The sequence below is a fragment of the Meles meles genome, chromosome 4 (assembly GCF_922984935.1).
Source record: "Meles meles chromosome 4, mMelMel3.1 paternal haplotype, whole genome shotgun sequence".
Taxonomy (NCBI): domain Eukaryota; kingdom Metazoa; phylum Chordata; class Mammalia; order Carnivora; family Mustelidae; genus Meles; species Meles meles.
Window position 1 is genome coordinate 152652125 of NC_060069.1, and position 11544 is coordinate 152663668.

Below are 11544 nucleotides of genomic sequence, written 5' to 3' on the forward strand. Positions count from 1 at the left end.
CAACCATGTTTTTTTTTTTTTTTCTTTCAAGATTTAAATTCAAGTTGGTTCACATATAGAGTAGTATTTGTTTCAGGGGTAGACTTTAGTGATTCATCAGCTGCATTTAACAGCCAGTGGTCATTACATCAAGTGCTCTCCTTAAATCCCATCACCCAATTACCCCATCCCTCCACCCATGCCCCTCCAGCAACCCTCAGTCTGTTTCCTATAATTAAGAGTCTCTTAGAGGTTTGCCTCCCTCTTTGTTTTCATCTTATTTTATTTTTCCTTCCCTCCCCCTATGTTCATCGGTTTTGTTTCTTAAAATCTACCTAAAGTGAAATCATATGGTTTTGTCTTTGACTTTTTTCACTTTGCCTAATACCCTCTAGTTCTGTTCACATTGTTGCAAATGGCAACATTTCATTCTTTTTGATGGCTGAGTCGTATTCCGTTATATACATATACCACACCTTCTTTATCCATTCATCTGTTCATGGACATCTGAGCTCTCTGCATAGTTTGGCTATGGTGGACATTGCAGCTATAAACATTGTGGTACATGTGCCCACTATGTTTGTATCTTTGGGTTAAATACCCAGTAGAACAATTCCTGGGTCGTAGGATAGCTCTATTTTTAACTTAATAAGGAAACTTCGTACTGTTTTCCAGAGTGGCTTGCACCAGCTTGCATTCCCAACAATGTAAGAAGCATTTCTCCTTCTCCGCATCCTCGCCAACACCTGTAGCTTCCTGACTTGTTAATTTTAGTCATTCTGACTGTGAAATTTCTTCTCATCCAAATGTAGAGTGTCATGAAAGTAAACAATATTTTATTTTCTTGAATGGAAATATTGGGCTTGTTCAGTATTTTAAAATTGCATCTGCTATTTAGACCAGGTAATTCTTTTTTTTTTTTTGGCATATAAATAAATATTTATTTCTTTATTGGTATAAGTTAAAAAGTTAAAGCAATTACTTCATATTCAGCCTATTCATGTTTTTGTTTCTATCTGCTCCTTACCTAGCATTATGGTTTTTTTCTTACCCATTCATCGTATTCCTATTCTAATCTAGACCAGGTAATTCTATTATTATCCATTTATTCAACAAAACTTATTGAGCATCTGCTGTGTTCCAGGCATTGTGTGAGGCAATAGAAACATAATAAACAAGACAGATGTGTTCTTTCTCCTTCCAGACCTATAGTCAGGTGCTGGAGACATAATAAACAAGTAAATAAACATTGATTGCTAATTACCATTAATTTATAAGGAAATCAATAGTGTGGTGCTACATCTAAGAAGCACAAATATAAAATTATAGAAATTTTAATTTGATTCATTTCTTCCCATGTGCCAATGACTGTTTAAAAATCCGTATCTTCACTAAATATGTAAGAATTTCTAGGACTGAAGCAGAACACTTTAAGATGATTACAGTTACTACCTCCTGGATGACTCCTTGACTAAACTTTTCTTAAAATATTTTTAAAAAGATTTTATTTATTTGTCAGAGAGAGAGAGAGCACAAGCAGGCAAAACAGCAGGCAGAGGCAGAGAGAGAAGCAGGCTCTCCCCTGAGCAAGGAGCCCGATTCGGGACTCGATCCCAAGACCCTGGGATCATGACCTGAGCCGCAGGCAGCGGCTTAACCGACTGAGCCACCCAGGTGTCCCTAAAATATTTCATGTAAAAATGAGGAGTTGAAATCATTTTATCCAGTTCAGTATTTTACATTTATTTTTTAAAAAGTAATTTCTATACCCAATATGGGGTCAAACTCACCACCCCAAGATCCTCTGACTGGGCCAAAGAGGGACCCCCATATTTTATTTACATTTCTCATGTTACTCTTTGAAAGAGTGTAATTTGCAGTCATACAGATAAGATATTTATATTACATCCATAGTGGATGCTTTATGAATGATTCTAAGAACTATATTACCAATACAAAAGCAAAAATAGCAATGCAGCCTCTCTGAAAGAACTCATTTGTGTTAGCTTAATACCATTCATACATTACTGTGGGTCCTACTTGAGGAAAAATGAAAAGAATATACATTATTAGAAACAACAGAGTTATAAATATCTCCTCTAGGTATAAAAGACAAGGTTTCTTTCTTCTGTGTTACTGAGTGTTACTAGAGGGCAGCGAGGTGTATAAGAAGCACAGTAACCTCCTAATACAGTTACATAGAGAAGAACCAAATCAAGCTTCCAATTCCTTAAAAATTAAGTGGACTTTTATTTTAAATATTTATTTATTTATTTATGTAGAAAGAAAGTGGTAGGGAGGGGCAGAGGGAAAGAAAGTCCCAAGCAGACACCATGCTGAGCACAGAACCTGATGCTGGGCTGGATCTCAAGACCCTGAGATCATGACCCAAACTGAAATCAGGAGTCAGACGCCTAACTGACTGTGCCACCCAAGCTCTCAATTAAGTGGGCTTTTTAAAATAAACTTTGTCTAGGGGCACCTGGGTGGCTCAGTGGGTTAAGCCTCTGCCTTCAGCTCAGGTCCTGATCTCAAGGTTCTGGGATCGAGCCCCACCCACATCAGGCTCTCTGCTCAGCAGGGAGCCTGCTCATCCTTCCCCCCCACCCCCATCACCTGTTTGTGATCTCTGTCTGTCAAATAAATAAATAAATAAATAAATAAAATCTTTTAAAAAAACCCTTTCTTTAATTATAAAAGTACTACCTGTCTATTAGAAATTCAGGAAATGCAGAACAAAAGAAAGAAAATAATTACTTACAATCTTAATGCTTAATTTTTGATGCATTTCCTTCCAGAATTGTTTTATGAACATTCATTCATTCATTCTTAGTGGCTTCATCATTCCAGTACATAATCTACTTGGAGTTAGTTCTCCATTCCTCTCACCTTTAATAATCATATCCACCACTCTACTTTGGCTTGCTACCATGATTGCACCTTGGACCTTCTCCAAGTCACTGGAGAAGTGTCCAGGAACAGTATCACTTCTGTCCTTCCAGTTGGCTTACTCTACCTCCAGTCCAATGAACCCATCACTGTTCACTGGCCATTCTCTTCCTTCTGTCTTTGTTTCCCTCCTTTTCCACACTGGATTTCCTGGGGTAAGATTACAGTCAGCCCCTTGCCACCACTTCAACTCTCTTCCTTCCTCTTCCTTTGTTATACTCACCCACCATAAAACTCTAACCATAGTTGAGGCAAACCTTTCTGTATCTGTTCCTGACTATCTAACATCCCTGACACTTTTAAATGGATGGCAGACATCAAAGGGACACTAAAAACATTTTTCTCTGTAATACATTGTTATAATATGCCTTTCTGTCTGAGTCAGACAATGAAGTAGCCAAGTCATATGTAAAGGTATATGAGATTTTAATAATAAAATCAGTGAGCTCAAATGTATAAACTGATAGAATTATGTACTCTCCAGAGACCATTTAATCATCCATTTTATCTGTGAAACATTTATAAATAGCAATCATTAACCTGGCTACAATTAAAAGAAAAAAGACAACCTGAACAAATTCTTCCAGTTAGAGATTTTAAAGGGCACATTCTCTAACCAGAGAAAAGTTATATGACAAACCAAATTCAAAAGGTAAGCAACCCTTCCTAATTTAAATTCTTTAAAAAACTTTGACTACTTGGGAATTAATGAGCAGCCACCTAAATCTCTGAATCAAAGAAGAAATAAAATATGATATGTTATCTAAAACCTCTAAAAATTAATAAAAATGCTGATAGTTGTATGTAAAAATATATGATGCACAGTTGTTAAGGTGTACTCAGAGAATAGTGTATAACTTCAAACCATTTGTAATTGCAAAAATTGTGATAGGAATAAATCATCCAACCTCAAAAATGACAAAAATAAAACAAAACCCTGGGGGCCCCTGGGTGGCTCAATTGGTTAAGCAACTACCCTGAGCTCAGGTCATGATCCTGGAGGCCCAGGATCAAATCCCACATCTGGCTCCCTGCTCCATGGAGAGTCTGCGTCTCCCTCTGACTCTCCACTTCTGGTGCTTTCTCTCTCTCTCTCTCTCATTCTTTCTCTCTCAAATAAATAAAATCTTAAAAAAAAACAAAAAACAAAAAAACGCTAGCAAAACAATTCAAAGAAGATGGGGAGTAGGAATAATCAAAGAGAAAACTGTAATCAATAAATTAGAAAACAATAAAAACCAAAATATAGGAATTATAAAGAAATTATAAAGAAAACCCATGCCTGATTTTATTTTTATTTTTACTTTTTTGCATTAATTTATTTTTTATAATTTTTTATTATACTAGTCACCATATAGTACATCATTAGTTTTTGATGTAGTGTTCCATGATTCATTGTTTGCGTATAACACCTGGAGCTCCAGGCAATACATGCCCTCCTTAATATGCATCACTGGGTTCACCCATGCCCCCACCCCGCGCCCCTCTAAAACTCTCAGTTTGATTCCTGGAGTCCATAGTCTCTCATGGTTCATCTACCCCTCTGATTGCCCCCCTTCATTGTTCCCTTCCTTCTCCTAATGTCCTCCATGCTGTTCCTTACGTTGCACAAATAAGTGAAACTATATGATGATTGTCTTTCTCTGTTTGACTTACTTCACTCAGCATAATCTCCTTCAGTTCCAACCATGTCGATGCAAATGTTGGGTATTCATCTTCTCTGATGGCTGAGTAATAGTCCATTGTATATAGGGATCTATAGTCAACTAATCTTCAACAAAGCAGGGAAAAGTATCCAATGGAAAAAAGTCTCTTCAATAAATGGTGCTGGGAAAAGTGGACAGCTATATACAGAAGGATGAAACTCCACAATTGTCTCACACTATACACAAAGATAAACTCAAAATGGATGAAAGACCTCAATGTGAGACAAGAATCCATCAAAATCCTAGAGGAGAACATAGGCAGTAACCATTTCTTTGACATCAGCCACAGAAACTTCTTTCAAAACAGATCTCCAAAGGCAAGGGAAACAAAAGCAAAAATGAACTTTTGGGACTTCATCAAGATAAAAAGCTTTTGCACAGCAAAGAAAACAGTCAACAAAACAAAGAGACAACTCACAGAATGGGAAGAGATATTTGCACATGACACTACAGATAAAGGGATGGTATCTAAGACCTATAAAGAACTTCTCAAACTCAAGACCCAAAACCCAAAAAATCCAATCAGGAAATGGGCAGAAGACATGAACAGACACTTCTCCAAAGAAGACATACAAATGACTAACAGACACATAAAAAAGTGTTCAACATCATTAGCCATCAGGGAAATTCAAATCAAAACCACATTGAGATGCCACCTTACACCAGTTAGAATGGCAAAAATTGACAAGACAGGAAAAAACAAATGTTGGAGAGGTTGTGGAGAAAGGGGAACCCTCTTACACTGTTGATGGGAATGCAAGTTGGTACACCCACTTTGGAAAACAATGTGGATGTTCCTCAAAAGGTTAAAAATAGAGCTACACTATGACTCAGCAATTGTACTACTGGGTATTTACCCCAAAGATACAGATGTAGTGAAAAAGAAGAGCCCTATGCACCCCAGTGTTCATAGCAGCAATGTCCACAATAACCAAACTGTGGAAGGAGTCTAGATGCCCTTCAAGAGATGAATGGATAAGGAAGATACGGTCAAGATATCCAAGCCTGAAAAAGCAATACAAAATACGCATGCCACCTACAACTTTAGATATAACCAGAGATAAGGAAGAGCCAAATTAATTATGAGAAAATGTTATATGGAACCCAACAATAAGTCATTGGAAATTCTACAGAAAATGTACTTTCTAGCAAAATACATGCTTCACAAAACTGGCTTAAGATCCTAGTGGCTCTTAACAAACCAATAAGCAAAAAGAAGCAGGAAAGATATTTAAGAGGTAAATAGAGTGTTAAAGATCTAGGAATGATCACAGAGTTGTTAGCAGTCTTTTTTCCCTTCACCTCAATGAAACCATGACAAAGGAGATGAAAGAGCCTTCTTCATGTGAGGGATTCAATACATTTATCCAGTACTTTTAATCTGTGTCCTTGGTAATTTTCTTTCCCATACCATGAGACTAGTGCATCACCTCTCCTCAAAGCCCTTCATGTGCCCCCAACAAATTAATACATAACTCTTTGCTGAAAAGTTCAGCTCTTAACTCATGCTCATGTAAATCAAAAAAGAATCCTTCCTATCTAATCTATCAAGGTGTGCACCGTATTCTCTTTCTTTAAGGACTTCACTCTATTAGCCATCCCCTCCATCTTCTGCTTCCCTTCAGCACACATGTCTACTTTAGTAAGTTCCATCCTAGAACTTCCTTGGACATCTGGCTCCAGCTCCTTTCCTCTGGTCTCCTTCACAGCTGAACTTCATGCATTTGTCTCTACTCATTTCCAGCACATCTTCATCTCCCATTCATTCCTCAATCCTCTCCAGTCTGACTTCTGTCTCCATGACTCTGCTAACACTCCCCTTTTAAGGCCACTAAATAACTTACTTCTTGCAAATCCAGAGGATGCTCCTGTGTTCATTGTATATGACCTGTCAACAACCTTCAAACCAACTGACCCCACTCTCCTACTTGCAACACTGTCCTTTCAGTGGCTTACATGAGCTCATTATACAATCTCTTCTCAACTTCATCTTCAGTGATGTCACACTGTAGCTTGAAACTGGCCAAGGTAGGAGTATTTACACCATGGAAATCAGCAAATGCCTCAAATCAAATCTCTTCTTCCTGGAGAGCTAGTTATAAAGCATTTAGCAGATTATCACTGCTTCAAAAACACCCAGGCTATGTTATCTCTTCTTTCACTAACCTTGCCAGCCCTTTAGGAGGTCTCCTGTAAGTAATCACTAAATATTCAAGTGCCTTGTTGTTTGATCCTGGATCAATTTTTAAAATCTCTTGTTAGATGATTAAATTAAACCCTGTGGCTTTAATTTTTATCATGATAAGGATGACCTTAGGCCTGTGACCAATATGGACCAGGCAGTTGAATTGAATTGAATGAGGTAAACTGAAGTTGAATCCAGCTAAGTGACAAAGAAGTAGTCTCCTTTTGAGAAATTATTCCTGGCTTTCCAAAGCCCAAATAGGCTCTCGAATGCCTAACCATGGGAAAACAAGTGACCATGTGATCTAGCTGCCCTGAGGAACTAAAGTTTACTAAAGTAAAACATAAAGTTGGGCATGCAAAACAGCCCTCTAGAATTTAGTGCAAGTAGTACCTATGGGGTTGGATGCTGGCAGGTCTTGAAGACACATCTCCTTTGCTTTGTCTCTTGTACTCTTGATGCATTGCTACCTGTCCTTGGAAACATACCTATGGCCTCTTGAGGTATTCTTGATGATCAACTGATTAAGGAAGAAAAAATTCAAGTCTAGTTTACATATGTTTCTACATGATGTGCTATAGCACTGCCTACAGTGGGCTTTGTAGCATTGTAGCCCCAGTCAGGAGTGGACATGAAGGAAGCCATGAAAGGGAATCCTCCCAGTTCATCCAGGTGCCTGCTTTGCTGGGGGAAAAGCATGGCTAGAAGAACAGATCTATTCTGACTCATATAGTCACTAAAGGTTTGGCTTGATTTCCACTTTTCAGCTGGAGTGCCTCAAGAGAGTTAGACTTAATGTCCCAAAGGCATCCATTTTATGTAATAAATTAGCTTATCTTTTATTTTGTTGTTGTTCTTATGCATCTAGAGTTAACTTATCTTGCGTGCATCTAGGTATGTTCCATCTTAGGAGAATTAAGAAATCATTTTCTATATAGTTTAATTTTCTTGCAGAGGCCAGAACAAGAAAGGCTGGGTGAATGGTCAGGGACTTGGAAGGAATTAGACAAGGTGATGTGGGCACAAGTGATATGAATAGACTCAGAATAAGCATAAATAGGGAGATACTTGTGTCTACGTAAATACTGCAAAGTCCCCCCACCAAAAAGAATGCTCTCAATAAACTCAATAAACTCATTCTATGGATACCAGTCTACCTCTTTCTCTAGCTACTCCAGTGCCTACACATTGGCCTTCTGAACAAAGTAGCCATGGGGACAAGGATGAAGGTTTTGCATGGATTGATCAACGTGGACTTCCTCTCATCAAAACAGATCTCTTTAGGGCCCAACCTGTCAACAGCTGAGACCAGTGTTGATCCCCAATATGAAACATTCCCTGGCAGGACCAGCCATTTTCATTATACTAGACCCTTCCCATCATTAAGGGGAAGCAATTTGTCCTCACTGGAGAAATGAGATGCTTATTCTATGAACTTTTCCCCCTATCTGTCATGATTAATTTTGTGTGTCATCTTGATTAGGCTAAGGGATGCCCAGATTGCTGGTAAAATATTATTTCTGGGTGTGTCTGTGAGGGTGTCTCCCAAAGAGAGAAGATCACCCTTGCCAGTGTGGGTGGGCATCATCCAATCTGTTGAGGGCCTGAATAGAACAAAAAGAAGGGGGAAAAGATGATGCACTCTGCTTGAACTGGGACATCCATTTTTCTCCTACCTTTTGTAGCTATTGTTTTTCTCCAGTCCAGAGCCCAGTAAAGATTGTGTATTACATTCAGTTGTCATAGCTGGTTAGTCTCCTTTATTCTAGAACAGTGCCATCATTCTCTTGCCCTTTCTTTTTTTTTTTTTTTTAGTTTTCATGACATTGATAAAAAGCCCAGCTTTTTGAGTTTTTTCCTCCCCATTTTTATTTTTGCAGACTGTGCCTTAATTTGGATTTGAATTAGATGAAGACTTAACAGTTTTAACAAGAATACTACATAGGTAATGTGCCTTCTCACTGTATTCTTTCTTGTGATAGTACAGACTCATGGATTCTTTTCAGATCAATATGTTGGAAACCGTTCCTGTAATTCATCATACTGGTGCTCAGACGGTCCCTCTTATGGCCAGAGGAATCCTTCAGGCTGGCTCCTGTATTTTTTTTTTTGATACATTCCCATCAATTTATTGAGCTTTTCTTGCTTTCTGTCACAGTAAAGATATTCCAAGCTCACCTTATACTTTTGCTGCCCTGATCCCCTGGAATCAGCCATTTCTTCAAGGACCTATTTTTCTTGTTCTTGTTGTTTGTTTGTTTTAATGGGGAGTGGTTTGGAGAAACCAAAATTTAGGTATTGGTGTGTTTTTTGTCATTTCTTCTTGGGTCTCTCTGTGGATAAAGCTAAGTCATGTATGTGTTAAAAATCATGAGTTTGTAATACCTTTAGTTCCAAACCTAGGATGCTGCTTTTCCTTCCCTTAGTTCATATTCCTCCCATTAGAACTGTGGGTCCCCCCAAACCTTCAATATATTTACTCTTTTGCCCAATCCTATAATACCCATGAAATACTTTCAGAATTGTGCCTATACTCCAAACAACAAGCCTACTGAGTAAAATTCATAATTTATTTGCAGTTTTAAAAACTAATATTGTTTTATATCTTCTGTTTAAAAATGTTTTAAGTAAACTTGTGTTTTAAAAATGTTTTAAATAAACATGACAAAATGGCCACATTTGTCAATTCTGGATGACAATTTCATGAGTATTAGTTGCATTATTCATTCTTTTCTTTTTAAAACTTTTTTATTGCAGTACAATGTGATTTTTTAAAAAGTGCATTTTTTTCTAGGTGAATGGATAGATAAATTTCTACTAGTTAATATATGTGTATTTGTGGGGGAAGGTGCTTATGGTAGATATAAAGAAGTAGAATTGGCTTGTAGCTTATGTGTGTTTTAAGATACATTCCTAAATTGTATTTAAAAGTGGCTGTACCACTTTTTTATCCCACCAGCATTCTATGAGAATATCTATTTGCCTACGAGTAAGACAAAACTTTTTATTAAGTAGTGCTTTTTTTTGCCAGTTGAATAGATGAACTATCAGTGTCCCATTGCATTGCTCTTAGTTCTCTTAGTAGAAGCAATTTTTTATTCAGTTATTGGCTATTTGATTGTCATCTCATGTGAATTGCCTGTTTATTTACTCCCCTGTTTTTTAATAGATTGTTAATTTTTTTCTTTCCCATATTTTAGAGTTATCTGTAGCTTCATTTTACTATTATCCTACTTAGCATAATGATGTTCGTTAGGAGGTCAGACTGTAGTGTTAAGTAGTAGCACTTGTTCCAGCATTTGTTTATATAAAAAATAGTCTTACAGGGTTTTCCCTATATAAAAGTGACTGTATGTTTATTCAAAAAAAAAACTTTAGGAAATCAAGATACTCCAGAAGGAGAAAATGAAAATTACTTTTAATGTCATCACCCAGATACGGTACCATTAATATTGTAGTGTGTATCCCTCTAATCTTTTTCCCCCTCTGCATACCATTTATTAAATTTCTTTCCCTTTTTTACCTCTGCACACCATGTATTAGATTTCTTTTCCCATGAACTTGTGACTTTATTTTTAACATGTGCTGATTTTTTGAAATCGGGGAATCTCTTTTTGAGCTGTTCTTACCACTGTTTTTATTCGTCTGTATGGTGATGTGCCTGTTTCATTTAAATTGGTGAAGCTTTATGATACACTGTGCCCTCTGCAGAGCCAGCCCTCCCTCCACCCATCAGTGCTTTCCTGGAGGCTACATCAGGTAGCCTGATGACACTTGTGTGTCATTCTGAGTTGTGAGCTGTGACTATAGTCTCTGCTAAATTTAAAATGCTTTAAAAATTTGAACAGAAAAGGACTCAGCATAAAACAACTTTTTGTTTTAGAGTCATTTTTCCTGTAACAAACGAGATCAGATCTACAAATGTCCACTGTAGATTCTGGAGAAAGATCCTGAAGTTATTAGTGAGCAACTCTGGGAAATGGAGATTGATTGCCCTTTTCCCATTTTTAATTTAATGTGTGTAGAATGCTCTTAATAGCTTTTCTTGATTCTTCTGTTCTTCCTTCCTTTCAGGAGCCTTTCATAGGTTCACTCAAGAGTTCTAACCCCTAATTCTTTCTTCTCGTAAGGCCTTAGATTCCTCACTGCCCCCACCCCCAATCTCCATCCAAGGGCTTTTAGGATCCTGACTCTAGATGTTGAAGAGTGAACTACTGCATGGGAGACAAGGGCAAATTTCCTAAAATTCCCACCTGTAGCTCTGAAAATGAGGAAATAAGGCATATCAATATTGCAAGTGGGGGTGCCTGGGTGGCTCAGTCCGTTGGGCGTCTGACTCTTATTTCAGCTCAGGTCATGATCTCAGAATCCTAAGATTGAACCCAGTGGCAGGCTCTATGCCCAGCAGGGAGTCTGCTTGGAGATTCTTTCTCTGCCTCTCCTCTGTGCACCACCCCCCCCCCCCGCCGTGAGCACATGCACACGCACACATACACACTCTCTCTATATATAAAATAATAAATCAATATTTTTAAAAATACTGCAAGTGATCTTCCACAACCCTGAGGTCATTGTCTTCAGTCCAGTCCTTCTGCATCACTTCCTATTGGTCAGTGGGGCCCTGGGACTCTCTTGCCCTGACTCACCAGAGTGGACCGTTAACTTTCCAGAAATTTTGCAAGCTGGTTGTTAAATAGTCACTATTAAAAATTAAATTACAGAAAC